Source organism: Giraffa tippelskirchi, chromosome 14, assembly GCF_054371585.1.
Source record: "Giraffa tippelskirchi isolate mGirTip1 chromosome 14, T2T-mGirTip1v1.2.pri, whole genome shotgun sequence".
Classification (NCBI taxonomy): Eukaryota; Metazoa; Chordata; class Mammalia; order Artiodactyla; family Giraffidae; genus Giraffa; species Giraffa tippelskirchi.
In genome coordinates, this window is record NC_137288.1 from 47,986,577 (window position 1) to 48,012,075 (window position 25,499).

Consider the following 25,499-nt stretch of genomic DNA (forward strand, 5'->3'; position numbering starts at 1 on the left):
TAATGGACTCAGTAGTTGTGGTGCACGGGCTTAGTTGCCCTGAGGCATGTGGAATCTTCCTGGACCACAGATCAAACCTGGGTCCCCTGAATTGGCAGGCAGACTCTCACTCACTGGACTACCAAGGAAGCCCAAGCTAGCCTTTTCGATTACAAGTCATTTCACATCACTCTATGCCACAATCCGTCCAAGACCTTGCATCGCACTCAGAGTAAAAGCCAAAGTTCTCACAATGGCTTTCAAGCTCCCACAATGGAGCTGCCAACACCTCTCCTACCTCATCTCCCACAACTCTGCCCTTACTTGCCCCATGACCTTGCTGTCCTTCAGATGGGCCAAGCAACCCCTATCTTGAGCCACTGCACCTTCTCTCTGCCTGGAAAGCTCTTCAGCTGCATACCTGCCTGGCTCACTTCTCAGCCTTGTCAGGTCTCTGCACTGCCGATCACCTTCTCAAGAATGTCTCTGACCACCCTACATAAAGCAGCAATGCAACACTCCCCAGAGCACTGCCTACTCCCCTTTTAACCTGCTTTATTTTTTGATAGCACTGACACTATACAAAACATAAGGGCTGAGAGCACAGACTGTTCCATTATTTGTTTACTGGATGTACAGCACAGTGCTTAGGAACACAGACTTTAGAAACAGAATGTTTGAGTTCAAAGTCTGAGTCCACTGTTCAGCAGCTGTGGGAGTTTTGGCAAGATACTCAACATTTCTGTGCCTCAGTTTCCTCATCTGTAAAATGTGAATAATAAAAGCAAGACTCAAGGGTTACTGTGAGGATTAAATAAGTTAATATATGTAATGTGTCTACAACAGTGCTGGCATATAATAACCACTAATGTTTGCTATGATGGTAATGACTCTAAGGATAATGCTGGCTTTCCCCTCTAGAATATAAGACTGGGTGCTTTTTTTTTTTTTTATAATTTTACTGAGGTATAACACATATACAGAAAAGTAAATAAACATACAGCTCAATCAATGAGCACAAACCAGACACTAATGTACTTATCACCCAGAGCAAGAAACATGACTTATCTCCCAGCAAGCATCCTCCTGGAAATATACCTGAGAGCAGACTGCTGGGTCACAGTGTTTCCAGAGTGCTGGAGCAATTTACAATCCCATCAGCAGATTAGGAGAGCTGTCAGTGCTTCCCGTTTTCACCAGCACTTGGTATTTTCAATCTTTTAAGATGTATCTGTTCTGGCGAGTGTGTAGCATGTGGTCTCTCACTGTGTTTTAAATCTCGTTCATTATTATTAATGAAGTGGCACCTTTTCATGTGTTTACTGGCCACTTCTCTTTTGTGAAACGTCTATTCAAAACACTTATTCACTTCTGTACAGGACTGTCTCTTTTTCTTATTGATCTATAAGGCATTCTCTGTAGTATTCCCAGAACCTAGAAGAGAGGGAAAGTATTAGTCACTCAGTTCTGACTCTTTGTGACTCCATGGACTGTAGCCCACCAGGCTCCTCTGTCCATGGGATTTCTAAGGCAAGAATATTGGAATGCGTTGCCATTCCGATCATCTTCACCCAGAGATTAAACCTGGGTCTCCTGCATTGCAGGCAGAATACTGTCTGAACCATCAAGGAAGCCCATTAATAGCTGCAATGTAGGAGACTGGGGTTCAACCCCTGGGTCGGGACAATCCCCTGGAGAAGGGAATGGCTACCTACTCCAGTATTCTTGCCTGGGAAACCCCATGGACGGAGGAGCCTGGAGGACTACAGTCCATGGGGCCACAAAGGGTCCCATATCCAACCCAAGGAGGTTCTAACATGAATAATTTTTATAAAGGAAACCTCTGTCTAGAACCTTGTCCAGGACAAGTCTTTCAACGGCTTCCTACTACCTAGAGAAAAAGAACCCAACTCCCTTAACTTTCCCAATTTACTTTCCCAACCACCTGCTAATCTTCCAAAATATAGATCTGGGGTTGGGGTACACAAAAAAGCCAATCAGACTTTACTATCTGAATCAGAGAGCAGAGACTGTCCTTTAGGCAGAGTAACAGGATGTGCAAAAGCTCAAAGATAGGGGAGAATAAAGTGGGCTTTTGAAATCCTAGTTTGGTGCTGAAGTACAACCTGGAAAAGTAAGAAGGGGAAAGATGAGGGGAGAGAGGAGGAGAGAGCCTATACTACAATGATCTTCTACTTCCTTCTGCTTAACACAAACTGCTTTAGATGCATGAGTATTCATTTAACTTTTGTTGAAAGAATAAATCACTAAATCGTAACTTGATTGTGACATATTCAACAACTTGCCTAACGTTTGTTTCTCTCCAAAGGGCCAAGCATAGCAAGCATTCTAGAAATACTTGTAGGTTTTCCATTTCCTTATCAATTCCATAAGTCAGAAGTTTTTCAAATGTGTATCAGACACATATGTATCAGAGTTACCTACAGGGTATCAGAACCTGCTTTGAAACAGCATGTTTCGTAGAGCTGGAGCAAATTTGAGATGGTCTGTAAAACACCTTCGGCTCAGTCATTAGCAAGCAGCACTTCACATTGTATTCTATGTTAGGGTATTTTGTTTTGATGATACTTTACACTTTGACAGTGTTTCCTGTTTCAAGAGTATTTTCTTATTATTCAATTTGATCCCATAATAATCCTAATGTTACGGAGGGGGAAAAGTAGGTATAATCTCCATATCTTTTATTCGAAGAACCTGAAGTCTGGGTGGGTGAAGTCACCTGCCCAAGGAGATGAAGCTAGAAGTGAGCACAGCTAGGGAACTGGGTCTAAATGTTAGGCTGCCCTCTTTCCCCCACCCATACAGCCTCTGGGGGTTCTTGAGCATAACATTTTCTCTTCTTTGACAAGTTACTAAATATCTGCCTGTCAGAAAATGCTACAAACATGATAACATTATTGGCAGTCAGCCTCACTGCTCCACCCACAACACGAATCTACGAACTCTGAAAACTGCAACCCACCCCTCTCCACCATAACAATGTTGTTTTATTACTAGTGATAGTGACTAAACATTCTCGGTGACTTATATTTTTGAACTTAAAAAAAAATATTTAAATGTATATTATTTCTATAAACTAACTCTTGCAAGTTAACCACCTGTGATATTATATGCTGTATCCAGCAAGGGGGTAAAAAGCTCTCATTTGTCCCCGTGCTCTATAGATTATAAACACATTCGGTGATCTTTTCTCTCAGTTTCATTTTTAAGTACCCTCCCTCTAAGCATAAAGTACAGAAGATAAGCAGGACACAAAAGAATAGAAAACAGACGGAGAAGAGGAAACATCACACTGCTGAAGGGCGTGTACTCTGTCTAGTAAAAGCAAACAAAGAACTTAATTTTCCAAGAGTCAAAGGAGAATAGAAAGTGTGAGCAATGGAAAACTGAGCTTCCAGTCTCACTAACAGCAATCTTCTACCATCTTTTTTTTTCTTTTTTTGTACTTTAGATACACAAACAAGTGACCTTAAAGAAAAAGCCAACTCATTCTAATTTCTGGGTTACTCCCCATGGTTTCTTTAATGAAGTCTGGCACAGGATCAACCATAAGGACCTGATGTAAAGAACACTTAAAGTGTATTGTGTTAGGAAATATAGGAACAAATTACAAATTAATGGGAAGCCCCAAGATATTTATTAGTTGTATTTAGAAGCATCCATCTCTCCACAAATTCAGTCAACTCTTAAAAAAATTTTTTTTAAATCTTCTCAGGTTTTCATGCCTTACCTACTGTTCTTTGTCAAGATTTTTGACCTAGAAACTACAGTAAACAATTAGATACTACTTTCAAGTCCTTATGGAATTTAAATGCTCCTCAGACATTGTATGGATTCTTTTCGCATTGTAGTTTTAAACCTTAAAAATATATCATGCAACTATTTCTACAATAATGTATATACCCCTTCTGTTTATCTTTTTAAGACTCAAGAAAAGAAATTAGATACACACACATTTTTCGAAACATCAGTTTATAAAACTGACCTAGAACTCTTTTGCTTTCTCCAAATTCCTGTAATAATTTTTTTCCACTATGCTTCTGCTGTGACAATATTTTGAGTTTCAATGCCTGTTTTAGTCAATAGATTTAAAACTGCAAAGTTTAATTGGTAAATAAAACACACAACTGTAAAGATGAAATGAACACAGATCTGAAGAGAAGGAGCTTTTGGCAACAGAAAGTAACAGCAAGGAATAGTCAGGTGTGTTTCAAAAATTAAAGTAAGTCACAGGAGGAGGAACGTGGGAAGAGTTCAGGGAAGCAAGGCGAGAAGTGAGTCAGTTTAACCTGTTTCCACCCTTAGAGACCTGGAACCTTTCTGATCTTTGACACCCTTTGGTGCATGTCTTGTACTCTGTAAAATCATAGTCTTTTATCAGCAATAAGCAGAAGCTGTGTCCTTGCCTCTCAAACTCAGGCTAGCATTTCTAGTAGTAAGAGAGAAGTTTTAAAAACTACATTCTATTGGTATCCAAGAATTTAACTGTAGCATGTGCATATTACGCAGGCTTAAAACCACTGTTTATTTATAACAACTGCTTATTCTGAAATAATATTAGATGTATGGAAGAATTATAACCTTCTTTTAAAACCCTGTCCTTTTTAGCTTATTTTGCTACCTAACATCCCTTCTCAAACAAGATGTTATATTACTCCATGAAGCAAACAGTTTCCTTTGCTTTAAAATGCTTGTTTCAAAATCTGAATTGTCAAATATGTTAAAAAGATATTTAAAAAATTTTTAACTTCCACGAAGAAAATTCTGTCCTGTCAGCACTGATTTTTTTAACTACGGTTTTGTCATATAATATGTACTTAACAAATATTTATTTTTCTCTTTCTTGGCATTGATTTTGAAGCAAACAAAAGCTAATGCAAATCTCTAGATATCTACTAGGTAAAAGGATATCTGAAGTACCAATTGTGCCTTTAAACAGGTCTGTTTTTTCTTCTAAAAACAGAAGTCTACAGGATAGTGGTAATTACACAGCGGAATGACAAAGACAAGCAACAACTTTCTAGTGATTTGCTGGAAGTGAACATGACATTATTTTTTTTTTTATATTAATGGAAAAGTCTTTCAGATTCTCTAAAGTATCAAAATTCACTAGATACCTATAGGCATTCCCCTCCAGAAACATGAAGGGTAAAGATGAAAGACTAGTTCTATCGCCTTTATATCCACTAGTCAAAATATCCACTCTCTGCAGGAGGCTTTGTTAACTGGGACAGCTGTCTTCCAGGGATCTCAAATACATCACGTTCAAAATGGAACCTGCCATCTTTCCCACCAAAATCCATCCTCCCTGCTCTCTGTCGCCAGGTCAGTGAATGGTGAGTCCACTGTTCTAGCACCCTGCTGCCTCAGTCAGACATCCGCGAGTCATTCTTAACTCACACCCCTCCCAGGCCCCACATATCCAGTCAGTCACTACTAACTGACCATATACCCTGTAATCGCCAACATTCTTCCACCTTCCCCTCAACTAATTACTACTTCCCTTGGCTATTAATCATTTACTGTCTGGATTATTGCAAAAGCTTCCTTTGCTGACCTTCACTGCCTCCAGTGTTAAAGAGTTTCTCCAGTCTTTTCCGGGTGTAATGTGAAGGATGTTTGTGCTTTCTGAAAAGAAAATCTACTAGGAGCCTTCAATGTCCCTGTCCAATACTCTTCCCAATATAAAGTCTAAATTCCTTAATGTGAAATAGAAACCCTTGCAGGATTTGCTTTATTAACCTCTCCTGGCTCATCTCTTAACATCCATGTCCTTGCTCTCCGCATATGAATTTTTTTTTAAGATCCTCAAATGCAGCATTTTCCTTTCATAAAAGCTTGCTACAACCTACCTCTCTCCTTATGGTCGGCTCAATGACTACTCAGCCTTTGGCTCTTAAAGGTTCGAGGCATCTTCCCTGACCTCTCATGTGCTCTTATAACACTTTTCATTCCTTTCCCAAAGCATGTACTAAACTGCCACTGCCTGCGGGTCTCTGCTGTAGCTTGGCCTAATGTCTAGCCCACAAATGATGGCCAATAAATATCTTTAGTTCGTAAGAACTGACTTTGGGATTAGACATACATTTCAATTCTGGTTCTATTTCTTTGTAGCTACTGGGATCCTTGATCAAATTATTTCATCTCTCCTAAAGCCAGGTTCGCTCATTTTTCTAGAGGAATGATACCTATCTTGCAAGGCTGTGAGAATTAGCTGATACTGTATGTAGAGCAGCTACCACTACCCTAACAAAAGCAAATGTTCGCTTTAGTTAAGACTATTCTGGCTACAAGGACAGAAATCCTGGCTGCAAGGAGAGAACTAACTAGAGACAGATTAAGCAAAATGGGGGTTTTAAATAAAGGTTACAGCAGTGTCTCATGAAATCCAACCCAAGGTCATAAGAAAAAAAGCTAGAATCAGGAGCCCAAGTCAAAAACAGTTACTTTGTTCCTTTTCTCTCTTCCTCCTGCAGTCCTCCTCTCTCTACTCACTTCCTGTGGCACAATGGCTTTTGGGCTCTTCACAGGCTAGAACATTGATGTCAACAGTTCCACTGTTACAATCTTCATTTTAGAGCTAGAGGGTTCTCAGTATCAATTTCAAATTCTTAAAGGACTCTGGCCCCTTTTGGGTCAGCCACCTGCCTCTGGGTTGATCTCTATAGCCAAGAGATGGGATCACCAAGGAAATAGCAGATCCCTCTTTAACCATGGAGAAGGTCCTAGAAAATGAGAGTCTAAGCAATCAAAATGCTTGGGGCTTATTCCATCATGTGAAAGCTATTAACATTTAGAGAGCATTATTTTACTCAAGTGAATTAGCTACAATAAGGGCATATTAGTAATTAGTCAAATTTTAAGTTACACTTCTTTGATTTTAAATTTTATATGAATAAAAAGTGTGATATCAACATATATAAAAAGAACTACTCTCTATTTCTAACTTCCTGAACTTCTGATCTCAATAGCTAATGATGCAAAACAGACTACAAAGGTTTATTTATTATTTCTTATTGCCACATTGGCAATAAAACATTTACTATAAAAATGTCATCATTAATAAATCCTCATTATCATGGATTCCACATCTGCAAAATAACATGCTTGTTAAGATTTACTGCCAACTCCCAAACCAACAATAACTTTTGGTGCTTTGGTAGATTTTTGCAGATATGAGCAGAGTGTGAAAAATGAGTTGCCAGCCCCCAACTAAAATAAATAAATTTATTAAAAAAAAAAAAATGAGTTGCGAGATCCATACCTCCCCAACTCAGGGCAAACAAGGCTCTCATACTGTAAACAGGTACCTTTCCACAGGTAAGGAGAAGGTAAAGGAGAAGGCCCTGGAGAAGGCCCTGGAGAAGGCCCTGGAGAAGGTAAAGGCTACCCACTCCAGTATTCTGGCCTGAAGAATTCCATGGATAGTAGTATAGCCCATGAGGTCACAAAGAGTTGGAAACAACAGAGTGACTTTCACTTCACTTCCCTGTTCCTAGCCCAGAGCTCCTAAAACCCTTGGAATTTCCTGATAAGAGCAATACAAGATGAAGAAACACCTTCTGTTACTCACAAGTCCCAGAGTTTCTCTCAGTGGTAACCCCTAGACAGCCCCTAAGGGCGGGGGGAGGCTGGATGCCAGAGGAACCAACCAGGTGGATGAAGTGGTGGAACTCTCGGGCCCACCTTGAGGGAGGGGAGAGAAGCTGGAGGTTGAACTAGCCACCAAAGGTCAATGATTTCATCAGTGAGTGAGTGATAGTCGTTCAGTCATGTCTGACACTTTGCAACCCCATGGACTGTAGTCTGCCATGCTCCTCTGTCCATGGAATTCTCCAGGCAAGAATACTGGAGTGGGTTGCCATTCCCTTCTCCAGGGGATCTTCCCAACCCAGGGATTGAACACAGATCTCCTACATTGTAAGAAGTGAGGCCTCTGTAAAAGCCTCCAGAAAAATCCTAACTGAAGGGGTTCAGAGACCTTCCAGGTGCTGAAGCGACCTGGGGGTTCTGGAAGGGTGGCTCACCTGGAAGCCCCAAGCCCTTCCCATACCCCTTGCCCCTCTTCCATCGCCCGTTTCCAAGCTATATCCTTTTATAATAAACCAGGAGCCAAGTAAATGAACTTTTCCTGGGTTGTTAGCCATCCCAGCAAATAATCAAACCCAAAGAGGTGGACTTGATAATATGAATGGAAGGTAATGAAATAGAGATAAATGAGGTGAGAATTTTTAGGTGAACTCTTCAGGTATAATTATGCTTTGCTACCAGGTAGTTCCCAGGTAGACGGTAAAGAATCTGCCTGCAATGCAGGAGACATCCTGCATTCAATCCCTGGGTCGGGAAGTTCCCCTGCAGAAGGGCTTGGCAACCCACTCCAGCATTCTTGCCTGGAGAATCCCCATGAACAGAAGCGCCCGATGGGCTACAGTCCACGGGGTCTCAGAGTTGGACACGACTGAGCCACTAAGCACAGTGCATGTCTATTTAAAAATAGTTTCTCCAGATTTTTGGTACTTGAAAGTTTATAGAGTTCTGCTAAATTAGGTTAGGGGCTTCCCAGGTGGCTCAGTGGTAAAGAATCCACCTGCCAATCAATGCGGGAGATGTGGGTTTGATTCCTGGTTCAGGAAGATCCACTGAAGAAGGAAATGGCAACCCACTCCAGTATTCTTGCCTGGAGAAACCCATGGACGGAGGAACCTGGCAGGTTACAGTCCATGGGGTCGCAAAGGGTTGGACACCACCGAGTGAGCGCACGCACATCCGCATGTGCGCGCACACACACAAATTAGGTTAAATGATGGGAATTCACTGAATATCCAGATCATTTCAAATAAGATAAAATATTGAAACATCAACTACTAAACAAGTCAAAGTTTCCCTACTTCTGCCTTCTTATGAGAGAAAAACTAAAGATACTTGAGTTTATCAGAAACGTCCAACTAACATAATATTGTAAATCAACACTTAAATAAAAAAAAAAACAGAAGGACTTCCCTAACGGTCCAGTAGTTTAGACTGTGCTCTCAATGCAGCAAGGCCAGGTTCAATCCCTGTCTGGGGAACTAAGATTCCGCATGCCAGGCAGCGCATCATGTGGTCAAAAAGAAAAACAAATTATGCTATAAGAAAATGAATGTTTCTGGAGGTTACAGAATATGTTCGTCATTTTGCCAATGAGAAAATGGTGGTATGATAAAGAGTCCACAATTGCTTACTTCTTAGTTTTCATCAGAAATTCAGGTTTTTAAGAGTTGAGAATTTTAATATATATAATTAAAACTAAAAATTAATATGGAAAACATCTTTGTATGCAAGTAGAAAAAAGTATAAGGAATGGAAATGCATTTTGTTAAGAGAAAGAAAGTAGGGGACAAATTAATATGGATACAGAAAGCTGTAGAAGATTTGCAAGAGAAAACTAAAGAATCTTTAGAAAGGAATTCTATGTGTGGTCAGGACTAAGATTAGAATGAATTTCACTCAGTCAATGAATTTTAATATTAAAAGGCAATATGGTACAAAACTTGAATGTTTTCTTTGTTAAGAGAACAACATTTTTTTGGAGGAAGTACTGAGCTGCTAAGTTTCCTTACCTTTTAAGTAATTTGTTAGAACCTTCTGTATTTGCTGTTGAAATCTTTTATTGTCATTTTATTAAATGAAAAGTACAAGTATTATTTCTCAGCGACCTGTGATCCTATTTGAAGCTTGGCATGCAACATTTCCATCCCCCAAATTGAGGCAGAACTACACCATGGTTAAGCAAGAAGTAGCCAGAGCAGCTGTCACTCCAACCCCTCAAAGATTTGGGGAAAGTTAAAACAGTAGCAAGGATTGAAACTAAGTCCTCCCAAAACCAAGTTCCATTACCAAGTTTATGATTAATCTCTCTATCCAAAACTTTATCCCTTTTTTGTTCCCCTCTGACTTCAATCCTGTGCTAACTGAACGCTAATCAACCGGAATCAGATACCTACAATTGCTATTGTAGATATCATCAGTAACATACAAGATCAGGTCATTTCTTTAGGGCAAGAGAGCTAACTGACCCCTGAGCCATGGACCACCTGGGCAGAGAATCATAAACCAGAAACATCCTGACTCCCGAAACTATGATCCAGAAATGTCACAAGACCACGGTTAATCCCAGCCTCTTTGTTCTTCCCCTTTAAGAATACCTCCAACTCCAAGACCCACTCCGGTATTCTTGCCTGGGAATCCCATGGACAAAGAAGCCTGATGGGCTACAGACCACTGGTGTCGCAAAGAGTGGGACACGACTTAGCAACTGAACAACAAACTCAAGACCAAGTTGCAGTGGACTTGAGGCTTGTCTCCCACTGCCTTGCTCAGTGCCCTTTACCAAATCCTATTTTTGCTAACAACTCCCGCTGTCAAGAGTTTGGCTTTCTGCACTGCAGACACACCAGCTCTCTGCTTGGTTTCAGAGCCTGGGACATCTTACACTGAAAAATAAGTAAGTAGTAATCAAAACAAGAGGTGGATATATCATAGTATACAGGAAGCATCCTGAAGAGGCTCTTGCTTGCCAAATGTAGGATGAAATTGAGCAACAAAAGGAACAGTGACACTAATGGATTATAACCTGTTGGCTAAAAAGAAAATTCAAAAATCACTCTGATAACATAGGAGAGTGAAAAGAAGAGTTTCTTAGAGAACGCCAACTAATAAATGTAGAAGGAATTACAGGGTTAAGAAAAGCATTATTCTGCAGTAGTCATTTCAAAAACCAATTCAGGCAAGACTCACATTAATGGAACCTAAAACTATTTTTCCATGTATCAACTATTAATGAAAAAGAAAAAAATGCTAACTTCACAGTGGAGAAGCCCGACAGATATCCCATTACCAAAGCAGAGTTCAGTTCAGTTCAGTCGCTCAGTTGTGTCCGACTCTTTGCGACCCCATGGATTGCAGCACGCCTCCTTGTCCATCACCAACTCCCGGAGTTTACCATACTGCCAATAACGGGACAGACTAACACGGGGTGCCTTGTTCCTGACGGGCTCTACACGGAAGGGCACAATACGCCGATGCAGTATTCCTGCCCGTAATCCACATCTAATCACGAGAAAGCACAGAGAAATCTCAATGAGAGACACCATACAACACAAGCATTCTGACTTTTCAAAAATATCAACATCATGAAAGATAAAGGCTGAAGAACTATCCAGATTGAAGGAGACTAAAGAGACATAACTAAATGCTATGCGTTGGATTCTGGATTTTTTCTATAATGGACATTACTGGGACAATCAAAAAGATGTGGATTATGAACTGCTGCATTAGCATCTTAGGGCTGCTAGAAAGGAAGGAAGGAAGGAAGGAATAAAAAAGAAAAAGGCTTAAAACAACAGAAAGTATTCTCTCACAGTAAGGGAGACTAGCAGTTCAAAACCAAGGTGTTGGCAGGACTATGTTCCCTCCAAAACTCTGTACAGAACCTCTCCTGCCTCTCCTAACTTCTGGTTGTGTGTGGCAGGCAGCCCGTGGAGCTCCTTGGCTTGCAGCTGCATCACTCCACTTCTGTCCTTCTGGTCACATGACACTTTCCTCTTAACAGGACAGCGGTCATAATGCACTGGGGCCACCCTAATTCAGTATGATTACATCCCAACTAGATCACATCTGCAAATACCTTGCTTCCAAATCAAGCTGCATTCACAGGTGCTGGGGCCTAGAACTTCTAGCGGAACACAATTCAACCTACGACAATGGTCTATTAGATGACTGCATTATGGGGATGTTAAAACCCCTGAATTAGATTTGACAGTACTGTGGGTGTATAAGAAAATGTCCTTGCTTTAAGGAATACACACTGTAGTACTTAAGGGTAATGAGACTGACGTTTGCAAGTAACTTTCAAGGTGGGGGTGGGGATGACACCCACACACATAAACAAGGAGGGAATGACAAAACCAAATGTGGCAGAAAGTTGTGTGTTGTGCTTAGTTGCTCAGTTGTGTCCAGCTCCCTGCGACCCTATGGACTTACAGCCCGTCAGGCTCCTCTGTCCATGGGATTCTCCAGGCAAGAATACTGGAGTGGGTTGCCATGCCCTCCTCCAGAGGAATCTTCTGACCCAGGGATTGAAACCCAGTCTCCTGCATTGCAGGCGGATTCTTTACTGACTGAGGCAAAATGTTAGCACCTGGTATATCTGGGTGAGGGAGCTCGAGGAATTCTTTGCACTATTTTTGCAACTCTTCTGTAACTTTGAAATTATTTCCAAATAACAAGTTTTTCTAAAACCACACATGAAATAATACCTATGAATAAGCTTAACAAAAAAATGTTGAGTCTATATTAAAAAAATAAAACTGTGGGAAATAAAGAACCTTAATAAATGGAACCATGCCACTTATTTTTAGATAGTAAGATCCATTATTACGATGTCCATTCTTCCCTAAATAAATCTAAATAATTAACAGTATCTACATCAAAAATCACGATGTTCATATGAAGAAGTAGATGCATAAGAACAGCTGAGAAATTTTTGAAAAGAGAAAAAGTGAGGAAATGTGTCACACTAGTAACCACAACCTCTCTGAACAATGGTTCATAGACTCTGGAGTTGGAAAAATGGTGGCAGTCCTAGATTGTAACTTGAATAAACATAACTTCTCAAAGCCTATTTCTTTACCTGCAGAAATAAAGATACTGAGAATATTTAACTCAGTTGCTTGCTCTGGCAGCACATGCGCTAAAATGTGAACCAAACAGAGAAGATGGACATAGCCCTCATGCCAGGACAGGCATGTTTGTGAGGGGCTTAGGGCTTCAGAGATTTAAAGGGAAGCAAAAGAAAAGAAAGAAAGAAAATCCTTTCATTAAATAAAACAGCTACACGTCAGAACATTTAAGCCAGATTTTCAAAAGAAAAAAAGAATACCTAACTCAGGGTTTTGTAAGAAACAATCAGGTAAAATACGTTCAAGTATTTGTTGCTGTGACGGACACACATGTAAATACTCAATAATTAGCTGCTGCTCCTGCTGCTGTTATCAAGGTCACAATCACCCTCATCATCAGCTATGTGCTACTGGCCAAGGACTAAACACGTAAATATCCAGAAAATAAACAGTGCCCTCAAACAAGCCTGAGAGTAAGAATTTGTAAATGCTGAAGATGGCATTCTGAATCACTGGGAAAAAGGAAGAGAACAAACAGCACTGGTGTGCTCCATCATCTGATGCAGAAAAGAACTGGAGTCTTATCTCACAACACAGATAAATTTCAGAGTAAAAAGCTAGATTATTTGCAATATAAACCAAAACAAAAACCCATAAATAGAATTTTAAAACGATTGTCAGTTGTGGAAAGTATTCTTAGAATACAAAATCCAGAAGTTACAAAAGGAAAATTATTTGTAATAACTTTTTAAGATTAAAGAAAAATATTAGCAAAATAAAGACAAGCAGAGATATAAGGGAAATGCTTGCAACATGGAAGATTAGTAGAAGCCCCCATAGTGTACAAACAGTCTGTAAAAATCTATCAGAAAAAGACACCCCAAGAGCAAAATTGGCAAAGGTTGCGAGCAAGCAGTTTACCACCTGGAAAAACGCACAGTAGCCTTCAACTGAAAAAGCAAATAAAAATTGTTCACATATATAACTAACAAAAACAAAACAATGTTTACAGACATTATAGGACAAACATCCATGCTCACATACTCCAATTTATTTTTTCTTTAAAAAACAAAACCCAGAAATATATAAAAAGAGCTTTAAGCGTGTTAATATCCCTGACTCTGAATATCATCAAAAAGATAAAGCAAAGTTTATAGGGACATTAGAAGATTTAATTGCAGAAAGGGGAAAATGAAACAGACAGAAAAAAAAATGTGGAAAAGGAATCACTGGCCCTTGCCTTTAGAAGGAAACGAAGCTTTATCAGGTCGGACCACTCACCAACACAGGAAAAGTACCACTGACAGATGACCCCGAGTGAGTATTCCTGCAAACTCCAAAGAAGTGGATAAAGGATTCCATAAAGTGCTGCTGGACAACTAACTGTTTAAGGTTACTTCTTTGTATTAGTAACATTCCAATTGTTTATAAATGGTAACTGTTTAATAAACTGACAGAATTCTGTCCAGATTCAAAGGCAACTTTCAGTGTCTGCATTTATTAAAATTCACCTTTTAAAACGTCATTTAATTATCTTTTTTTGAGATGTCTGTCTCCATGATTTCTATTACTGGCGGGGTCCTGGGAGTATCAGAAATGTCTTTCAGAAACTTCCAAAGGATTCTTTGAGACCTAAAAGCCTGACATCAGTTAAAGCTAGATGTCCTCTTACTATCTCCTAACTAGTTTCTTACATTTACTAGCTTTTCCACTAAAGAATATCCTCTTGTTACAAAAGTTAGGAGATTAAAAAGAAGACATGTCAGCTCTTTTTTACTACCTATTATTTCAACTTTCTGAAACTGTAGATCTGTGGTGTCTTTCTTACTTCTGGCTGTGGATTTATCTCTAAGAGCTGTCTATGCTGTCAGATTTTCCATCTTGTAAGCATCAATCATCCTAAAAGTCCTACTCATCCTCTGATAATATCCTAAGAGGTTCTTGACCCTCTCTTCCACTTGACCTTTATTACAAGCTCCTCCTTGTGACTTAAGTTCTATTCATTTTTTAAAAATTCAAAATCAAAAATTAAGCCCCATGAGAAGTGGCTTAAGGGGCGGGGCAGGGGGGTGGGTGGGAGGGAAGGTGAGCCTTGAGATCTGGAAAGGGGAGGTTTTAGCGCCACTGTAATTTCCACCTACCACTAACCCCACCAAATTCTTTGATACAGCTAATTACTGTCTTTTCTCATCACTAAAAGTGCTATATAAATGTAGATAAAAGTCCCGTTCCGTTCTGACCCCCTCCCCTCCCAGAGCGTTTCCCAAACTTTTCATATAAAAAAGTCTAGGGCATTTTTAGAGTTTTCATTACTTTAGGTGGCAAAGTGCCCATTAGAGTCTTAAACCATCATTTTTAGTTTGCTTCTGTACTCAAATATTGTTGCCTCAATTAAGAAGATACCATCTATGTCCACATCTTTCAAATAAATATTCTAACCATGTTTACACAACTAAATTGTACAGTTTCAGGCAACTACTAGGTTACTTCCTGTCCCCTATCAAGGCAGGACCTGCAACTTTTCCACTAAAAATCCCGTCTCCCCTTCTACGGTGTAACGTTGTCACTGGAAGGTAACTGCCCTGCCAAGGACTATTTGTCTCAGTTCTACTTTCAACCAAACACACGTACATGACGCCATCAATGTAAGGGAAACGGACAAGTGCCAGAGTTCCTAACAGCATGACTGCCAGAGACATAGCTAGGGGCTTCCCTGGGGGCTCAGACGGTGAAGAATCCGCCTGCAGTTCAGGAGACCCAGGTTCAATCCCTGGGTTGGGAAGATCCCCTGGAGAAGGGAATGGCTACCCATTCCAGTATTCTTGCCCGGAGAATGCCATGGACAAAGGAGCCTGGTGGGCTACAGACCACGGACTCTCAGAGAGTCAGACACAACTGAAAAATAAAAAAACGAAAAATAAAAGCTAGGGACTATGATATGAAGAAAAACCTACTTACTAAAAGTACTTTTCTCACCTCTCCTTAACATTTACATGTCACTGCTAAATCAAATCTCAGTTTCTCCATCAGACTCAAGTAGAATGTTTATTTGAATTCATCCTGGGCCTGCCACTGCAAGGAGTCCTGAGGTTACCACAGGAGTTTTCAGCGAGGAGCTGGCTGCTGACATTGCTTTCTCCCATGCCCATGCTAGACAAACACTGTCAGCAAACTGTTGCACTCTCCCACGTTAAAATATATGTGTATATATATATATTTAACATGTGTCTACTATGTTATTGTTCTAGATACATGGGATAACTTTAGAAAACAAAATCAAGATCCCTGCCCTCGTGGAGCTTACATTCTAGTAACAACCATTTCAAGCATTTAGAGTTGCCACAGTTTTTTGCTGTTTTGGCTGTGCTGCCTGGCATACAGGGAGGCTAGCTCCCAAGCAGGGACAGAACCTGTACCCCCTGCAGTGGGAGCACAGACGTGTAACTACTGCATCATCAGGGACGTCCCTGGCACAACATGGTAAAACCTATCTGCCAACCCTCATGGAGACTCAATACGCACAGGCAGTGATGGAAACCTGTTGGTGGTGATGTACTGTAGATATTCTAAGTGGGATAATAATGCTACAACATCAAGCTGTATTCCCATAGAAAACAGTGCTCCAGCTTATTAATGAAGATAAATGGCACATTCTTAGATGAGATAATGAAAGAAATAAAAGGAAGCCAAGGTGGTGAAGGAAATCATTGCCAACAGAACTGGACACAGTGGCCAAAGAGTAGCAAACAAAATTTCCATTCAGAGCTTGAGATGACACCCTTCATCCAGAGAGCGAGGAATTCATGGAACAATAAGATTTAAAGGAACAAGCCAGTATGGAAGAATCCTACTGGATTTCCTCTAGAAGGAAGTGCAGCTTTGAAGGCTGGTGAGTCTGCACCAAGGTTCAGGAAATCACCGTGCTCCCCAAGGAGCAAACCAGAAAGTTTATTCTCTTTCTGCAGCATGAGCCTGAAACGTGATGAGGACAATGTAGACAAGATAGAGCTCAGCTATTTCTACCAACTCATCTAGAAATAAATCATGTAGAAAAGAAGGCAATACTGTACAGCTTGATCCAGCTTTGGAGTTGGAAAACTGATATGAGCATAAATTATAGACATATATATGGGGGAGGGGGTGCTGACTTTATACATACAGACTATATATACACTTTACAAGCCCAAACTTACGAAAGAACAGCATTTACTACAGTTGAGTTAGAGTAATAACCCATTTCTGCATGCTTCTTTGTTCTTCTGATTAATAAATTTGAAAAAAAATTATTTAATTGAAAAAATTTTTAAATATAATTCTTTTCTTTAGCCATACTGTATGGCTTGTGAGAAGCTTATGAGATCTTAGTTCCCTAACCAGGGATTGATTCTGGGCCCTTGGTTCTAACCACTGAACCGCCAGGGAATTCCCTGATGAATTAAATTTAGATAGGAAAAAAAAACTTGATTGGAAAAACATGTCAACACTGTCTCTTTGCAATCTGGGCTGTACATCTTGTTTCATAAAAAAAGATAAAGAATGCTTTGGAATTAGTATATTAATTTTCCATCACAAACCCAAACTTCTAAAAGAAAAGAATTTGCTACAGTCTAGTATAATTAGCCATCTTTTTCAGCTCATATAATATCTGACCTTGACACCTATTATGAAGGATGCATCACAAAGCTACTTACATTAAAAAGAAAAGTCTAGGTGCTGAAAATTCTCAGCCCAAATACAAATGCACAGTTTAAAGAAGAAGGAAAAAGATAAGAAATTCCCCTTTCCATCGCTGCTCCTTAACCCTAAGGAAGGCGTCTCATAAGAAACACTCTTGCTGTCAGTCATTCAGGCACATCAACTAGTCATGTGACCTCAGCAAATTGCATATCCTTGTTGATCCTCAGTTTTCCTTTGTGTGTAATGAAAGCCTACCTTACACATGATTCTTCTGTGTTTTTGGAAAGGCATTTCAAAGATTTAAGTTAAACATGATAATGTATAGCAAAGCATATGTCAAAAACAGGTTTTATTCCTTCCTTACCCAATGCCTAAGAGGAGGAGTGAATGGGTGTGAGACAGATAAAAGGACGTGAAAAAGAAAATGATAGACTCCGCATTCCGTCCACTGCCCAGTTCTCCCTTCTGCTTTCCTCATTTTTGTTTCTCATTCCCAGTCTTTTGACCTGCTTCCATTTCTCACACTGTCCTACAGGGTCGGAGCAGGAGGCAAGCTTCAGTACAAGCAGGCGGGAGGAACTAGGGAAGCTCCTGTCCTTTATCAAGCTTAGAGTCCTCACATTCTAATATGGAGCTCACAGCAGTGATTTTTACATAGTGAAAAGCAGGGAAGGTGGGGAGGGAGGGTGGCTGGCAGAAATACAGGTTCATCCACTGTATAATCAGAGCATTCGGTAGGCCAGGTATTTCCTGTGTTCACGGAGCTCGGTGAATTAAAAAAACCCAAACCAAACCTGAAATCAATCAGAATGTATTTACCACTAAACACTGTTATAGCTGTATATTAGGCTTTTACAGGTAAACTCTAACGGGCTGCCCAGCATCTAACCAAAAAGACAAACCCTACAGAAAAGAACTTTTTCAGGGAAAAATGTTTTTACTTTCGACCTTACAATTGTAGTTTCCTTTCTTTTCCTTCCTTCTCTTTCTTTCTATTCAATACTCTACAAACCTTAAAAAGCTAACCATTTTCAAATGCCCATGGTTTGTTCTAAATATTAATTACACATATGAAAGAAAAATATCCAAAACAATTAGTCTGCCCTTTGTCAATTAAAAAAGTAAATTCGTTTTAACGCTAATGACTCTTTTCTTGACACCATGGGGCAAAGCTGTCACCCAGTCATGACTGTTAACTGACATCACAACTATGAGCTTCGATGAATCAGTAAGTCCTCACTTTTCTAATTTTACTGCAAAATAAATCTGAAAATTTTTTTTAAAGCCTTGCTTTCAAATGTGTTTTTTTCTAGTAAAACTTTTAGACAGATGTTGGGGAGCCTATGCATGTGAGTCACTAATACCTGTAAAGAACTAACATCTAGAAAAACATCAACTCAAGCATTCCTGCCTAGAGAATTGCATCAGTTTACTGGAATCTAAATCTATGCAGTACAAAGAAAAGTTTCAGATGTATCACATCCTAATACCATCAAATATCAGAGAAGTATTCTAACGGATTATCACACTAAGATCAATCTAAAAGATTCATAACAGCCTCCTAATTATAACCAGCTCCACCCAACTGTGAATTCCTAGAAGGCAGTAGTCATGCTGCCATCATTTTCACAACATCAAAACTGGCACTGTATTTGCTGCATCATAGGTTTAATAAATGCCCACTTATTGAATGAAATACACTGCATTTGCTTGAGGAAGTCCAGTGTTAAGTCCATGGGTCAATTTTTTACCCTAACTTTTACTTATCTGATATCTAATCGGATCCAAATTTTAGACTCTAAAGCATTTCCTTAACATTTTTATCAATATAAAAGACTTCAACTGTGGTCGAGTCACATAAGGCTGTTAGAAAACATGTGGCCGAACTATACCCCCATTTCAAATGGTGAGACTGAGGCCTATGGAGTTCACTGAATTGACCAAGACCACATAGCTTAGTGGCTAAGGATCCATTTGCCAATGCAGGAGACTCGGGTTCGAACCCTGGGTTGGAAAGATCCCCTGGAAGAGGGAATGACAACCCACTCCAGTGTTCTTGCCTGGAGAATCCCATGAACAGAAAAGCCTGGCAGGCTGCAGTCCCTGGGGTTGCAAAAGAGTCAGACACGACTGAGTGATTCAACACTGACAAACACAGCTCTTCCCTGTCAGAAGTGGAGTTAAAATCCAGGTGGTCTTCCACCTTTTAGTCCTGTCCTTACTATGCTATGCTACCTTCTCTGCTCTTTTTCAAATGCTTGACTGCTGTTATTTTAAAAGTATCCGTAAGGTGGAAAATATCAATACTAATTGCATTAGAGTAAATGTAAGAAATCTGTTGGAGAAGGGAATGGCAACCCACTCCAGTATTCTTGCCTGGAGAATTCCACGGACAGAGAAGCCTGGCAGGCTACAGTCTGTGGGGTTGCAAAGAGAAGGACACGACTGAGCGACTAACACACAAAAGAAATCAATAAACTTGCCATGGAACAGTTTTAAGTATTAACTTATGCAGCAAAAGCCACTGATTTCCTCCACCTCATCCAAATTTCTACTTAATGCTAAGAAACTGAAAGTTACATTAAAAAAATTCAAGAAGTGACTATCTCCTGTAATCAGTTTAGATCAACACATTGTTAGGACCAGAGGCTGAAACCAGACAATCTTTAAATTTCAGTGGTTAGTCTCTTCCTCCCAGTACTTCCTGTCTCCACCCCCACCAATAATTCAGCAGACATACCCTATGACCTATGCATTCTTTCACATGTTACATCAAGAAGATGAAGACTTCATCATTTTGTCCTTGGAATATATGAATATTAAGTCATAATTATAATACTGACTGTCCCTAATAGGATACCAAATGTATTTTCTCACAATCTAAGATCTTGGGTTTTCAACATTCATTAAAATAGTAAAAAAAAAAAAAAATTAACATAAACCTTACTAGAAACTAGTATAAGTTCAACAACAAAGTTTCAGTTTACATTAGAAATATCAAAGTGATCTTTAAGTTCACATTTAAAGTTGAAACTTTTTAAACAGTTTTATAAAAATGATTTTCTAGGCCAAAACTTCAAGGGTTAAAAATCTGAAGAACTTGTTTTAACATTAGCTTCTGAAAAAGCATTAAGCTACTTTTGGAAAATTTTAGTACAGGTATACCTTAAAAACATGTGTGGATAATGTCTGTGCATATAAACTCATATAAATATACAATGAACCACATCCCTGTATACAATTCAAAATTTATTAAGGATTTATTCTCCTAGGGACTGATCTCAAAGATTCACGTCAAACAGTTGCTTACCACAGGTCAATTATATCACGGTCATGAGAAGAAATAATTAGAAAGGAAGGAGAACTATGCTTTGATACCAGGGTTCTATGGGAGCACAGAGAGTGGGGGTCAACACACTATTGTCTTGTAGATACGTGCCACAATAACAATGTCAAGTGTGCGGTCTTTGGCACGTCTTCCCTCATTTTGGCTATGTAAGTTTGAGAGCTACTTCTCCCAACTCTCTACCCCCTACCCCAAATTAACCAAATCTTGAACCACTAAATTCGAAAACCTCAACTAGCAAGGCTTCCCTGGTGGCCAGAGACAAGGGTTCAATCCCTGGGTGGAGCAGATCCTCTGGAAAAGGAAACGGCAACCCACTCCAGTATTTCTGCCCGGGAAATCCCACGGACAGAGGAGCCTGGTGGGCTACAGTCCATGGGGTCGCAAAGAGTCGGACACGACTGAACGACTGAACAACAACAACAGTAAAAGAGAGGACAAGATGTCGCTGCTCTCTGCTTGGCGTAATCATAAACTGAGAAACATTCCAGAACCTGCAACAATTTGCCTGCAGCCATCTTCCAGGCTGGGGCTTGCCATATACAGCTGATGCTGTGTATGCGTTTGCTGATGTCCATCTTCTCATTTCCCAGGAACAAAGGAAGAACAACGGGAAAAATAATCTGGGGTTCCTACTTGCAAAACTCAAGCAGTCACAGGGGAGATGCCCTGTGCAGCTAGCTCTAGAAATAATCCCTCTTGAAGGTCTTCCACTTCCTGGAAGAAAAGCTGAGAGAGTCCAGAGAACCTGTGTATCAGCTCTGCCACCCACCGAACAACAGCAACAGCAGCAGCACTTCCAAGAGACACAGCTTAAAGCAGCTGAGTATGTGGTTCACACATGCTTCACAGAATCTGAAATCACATCTATACTCAAGTAACGGGCACTGCAGGGCACTGCTATGGTGGCGGGGTGGGAAAGCACAGCTCAGTCCATCAGTAACCTCACTGCACGTTATCCTGTATTCTCAACTTCCAGGATTCCCTCTCTGCCCTGGAGGGAAGTTCAAGATCTTAAAGAATAACACCAGGTAAACCCAAGCCAGAGCAGGAGGTGTTGCTATCAAGTCTGCTAGTTTCAAGACAACAGTGGTGCTGCTGCAGCCAACGATTCCTTGGCACACAGACGTGTTAAAATGATACTGGCAGCCGCACCGGCTCTTCTTTCACCCTCTGCTGTTACTATAGCTCCTTTTGCTAAATCTGCCTCTGAGTTTAGACAGGAGCTGGATGGTTCATAATCACCCAGCAGCTGCAGCTGAGCAATAGGCAGCCTAATTGTGGTGCTGGAGCAGCTGAGAGGAAGAAAAGAGAGATATACCCCACCAGAGCCGCACACAAGACGGCCGCACACACTACCAATCAGATACCAAGATACTTTAAGAGGAACAGATGACTTCATTTAAAGAAAAGCAGTTGTACCTTGCAGGAGGAACTTGTATTTGTGTTATAGACCTGTTTAAACGTGAACTGAAGGTGACCTAAGCCATGCAGCGTTCTGAACAATGGAAGATCTTAACTAAAACTTCCTGTAAATATTTCACACAACAAAGCCAGCGCCACAAACATCACCATTATAACATAACTGAAAGTTCCTGTGATGTAAGAACGTGGCACAGACATGATCTCTTCAACTCTGCTTTACAGCAAGGCAAAGAAACAACACGGCAACTACAGCAACCCATTCCATACAGCAAGTAAAGCACAAGGCAACGATCCACAGCATTTCAGAAACTCCAGTATCACACTGTCACCTAAAACAAAACACTATCTCTTCAGGTGCTGTTCGGCACATCTTCTAAAACTTATTTTAAGCTGATAATTTTAAGATATCCTTAAGAATATCAGAACACAGGCTGAAATGACTGATCTGAAGGATTACTGTTTCAGAAGACTGAAAATGGATGAAAAGACCTATTGCCTTCATGCCACAGTTAAATTTTGAGTCTTAATTATCATGTTACCATAACTTGCTGAAAAAATAGGGTATATTTTATATCTGATGACAGAACAGTGTCCACTAGTTTAAAAACATACTCTGATTACCTACTATTTGTCATGTACAACATGCAAAACTGAAGAGGATTTCAAGTTAAATCTGGTGTCTTGTCTCAAAATATTAATGTAATTAACATGTTAGTTACATGCGGAAGTAGTTACATACACCTGCTGGTTATCTGCCCCTTACCCTTTAAAAGGTCTAGCCTGTTTGCAAATGGGCAACCCAAGCAGTGTTCTAAAGTCATCAAATATTAAGTTCTTCCATGAAGTCCTTTATAAAGCACATTACACATAGGCTTCTTTATAAAGGAAAACAAAAAGTTTCACATAGACTAAAACACAGATTCAGAAAAGCAATCATGGCTTAATGAACTACACACTTGTGACATCCTTATAACTACCACCAGGTGAAAAGAACATCACTCCAGGAGTCAGGTCCCAATCACAGTTTCCTCCCTCCTCTCTAATCTTGGTAGTTCTCTAGAAATCACTTCCGTGCAGGTTTTTAAAAAAATACAAAGTTTTATCACCTAAGTTTGCATTTCTAGTCACCAGACCTTGTACTGCTCTTTAAACATTTTTGATATTAGGCTTCCTTTTTTTTAACTATAATGCTAATAGGAACTAACAATAAGTCCTGTCTATGTTAAAGAAATTCACTAGATTAAGAGCTAAATGTATATATAGAGAAAAATTTATTATTTACTGCCTAAAGAGATGCAAAACTCAACTCTATTATATAAACAAGGCTTAGAGCATGTGTCAGTAATGTTTCATTTACACCAGTTCACTGCTATTCTTTTAAAATATTTATTATTTTAACAAAACATATCATGAAAATTTATTTGCACATTGATTTTTCAGCTTGAGAACCTACTGATTTAAAAAAAACAACTTGAGCCATGCATTAATATTACACTTCAGCCATAAGACAAATTCCACCTATCCCATAAGATAGGTCAAAGCTGTAATTTCACTTTCGGTTAAACAGAAAGGAGTCAATTTTGTGGTTTACGAACTCAGCAAAAACATACTGCAAAATTAAAGCTATTATAACATTACGGTGGTTATAGCAGAGTATGTATTTTAAGAGCCCTTTTATACTTTATCCTGGAAACGTGGATATGAACTGTCTTGTATTTAGATTCAGAGCAGTCATTTTTTTTTTCTTTCAAATTTAGGACACAATGAACTGTCATCTAACATTCAAAATCTCCACTGAAGTTTAGCTAATATTCAAAAATTAAAATACAATTAAATGTCCTTTTCTTAAAGGGTCAACTATGGCAGGGGTCTAATATATTAGTAAAACAGAATAAAATATAAATATTGAAATACAACTTTCTCACAGAATAGATGAAAAACCATACCTAATGCACACAAGATCCTTCTAATACAGGACACTTCTGTATCCTTCTAATACAGGACACTTCATTACCTGTCCACTCAAAGTGTTTTCTGTCCACTGTGTGCTAACCATTGTGCTAGTTAAGAATCAAATTTACCACTTTGCCTTAAATGCCTATAGTCACATGTATGTATTAGTAACATTTTCCTCAGCGTGCAGTTTTAACTACAGATAATTTAACAGGATGGCTTAAACACACTTAGAACTGTCAAGATAACTTTGCCACTGCATTCCTGCAGCTGCAATGCACGAATATACCACAAACACATATATGTGTACGTGAGATCACCTATGTGCACGCACGTACCAGAGGGCACACACACACATAATAAATGGCATGTACATAAAGTCTGATCCCAGTGGAGACTCAACTTTTCATTTCTCTAACAACTTACAAATCGTTAGACCGTGTGTCAGGCTGTACCTGTTTTAATTAATTAAGCAGAAAGTAATTCTACCCAATCCGAACCGCCTCGGGTCCCACCCACTACAAAACCAAATCAGTCCCTACGTCGGACTTGATTTTCGAAGAGCTTCTTAAAACAACGCTGCCCCATGCCAAATAGAGGGAAAGCTGGAAGCAATTACCAAGAAGAAAAACACACATTAAAACAAGATTTTCTATAACACATGCGGACAGAGAACCGAACTAAGGGGGGAGGCGGAGTGGCAGAACGGCTGTAAAAGTGCACGCTGAAAACGGCATATTTCCCAACCCCCAACCCAAAACAAAGGAAAACTTTAACATGTTGCGGTTTTCAATCAAACCAAGTGCAGCCGGAGGCTCCCCCGCCCCACCCCCGCCCGCACGCCCGGCACAGATGCCGTGGGCGCAGCCGACCCGCGGACCCGCGACCCCAGGCCGGGAAAGGCCGCTGCCCCGCCTCCCACTTCGGCCCGAAGGAGCACGGCCGCCCCCTCGCCGGGCAGCCCGCCGACCTTACAGACGCGGGTGCGGGACTCCCGCCGCTCCGGGGACCTTAGGTCGGACCTGGGCGGGACCGGGAAGGATTGGACGGGGCGGAGACCGAGCAGGGGGCGAGCAGGTAGCGCCGGGAAAGAGACACGCCCGCCGGGCCGGCCGGGCCGGGGGAGGGGAGAAGTTTCTCCCGAACTTCCCGACTCGGAGCGGCAGGGGCGGGAGCGGTGGCGCCTCCGGGCGCGCGCGGGCGCCGGGCCTAGCGCTGCGGGGCCGGGGTCGGCCGCCTCCGCCCGCGGGGATCCCGCCGGCTACTTACCTGCGCTCCGGCCGCGCTCGCATGAGTCGCCGCAGCAGCGGGGAAGGGTGGCGGGGAGGGGGCGGCGGGCGGAGACCAGGCCCGCGGCGCCCGCTCCCGTCCTCCACCTCCTCGTCCCGGGCGCCGGGCGGCAGCGACGACGGCACAGCCGGCCTCGGGCTCTCCACTTG

General features: G+C 40.7%; 1 protein-coding gene across 15 annotated transcripts in view; it reads right to left on the minus strand.

The window, feature by feature from the left end:
• The window catches only part of YES1 (YES proto-oncogene 1, Src family tyrosine kinase), a 56,434-nt gene that overhangs the window by 30,142 nt on the left and 793 nt on the right, over nucleotides 1-25,499 (minus strand). For 4 of the 15 annotated variants that reach the window (XM_081561828.1, XM_081561822.1, XM_081561821.1 and 1 more), the window contains exon 2: nucleotides 1,078-1,413. The exons of 1 other annotated variant lie outside the window; for it this stretch is intronic. The gene's annotated coding sequence lies outside the window, so the exon portion shown is untranslated. Of the gene's footprint in view, nucleotides 1-1,077; nucleotides 1,470-1,592; nucleotides 1,770-6,447; nucleotides 6,503-7,264; nucleotides 7,450-10,876; nucleotides 11,089-25,329; nucleotides 25,495-25,499 lie in introns of those variants that run through there. 10 more of the 15 variants (XR_014074575.1, XM_081561818.1, XM_081561820.1 and 7 more) reach the window with 9 other exon arrangements.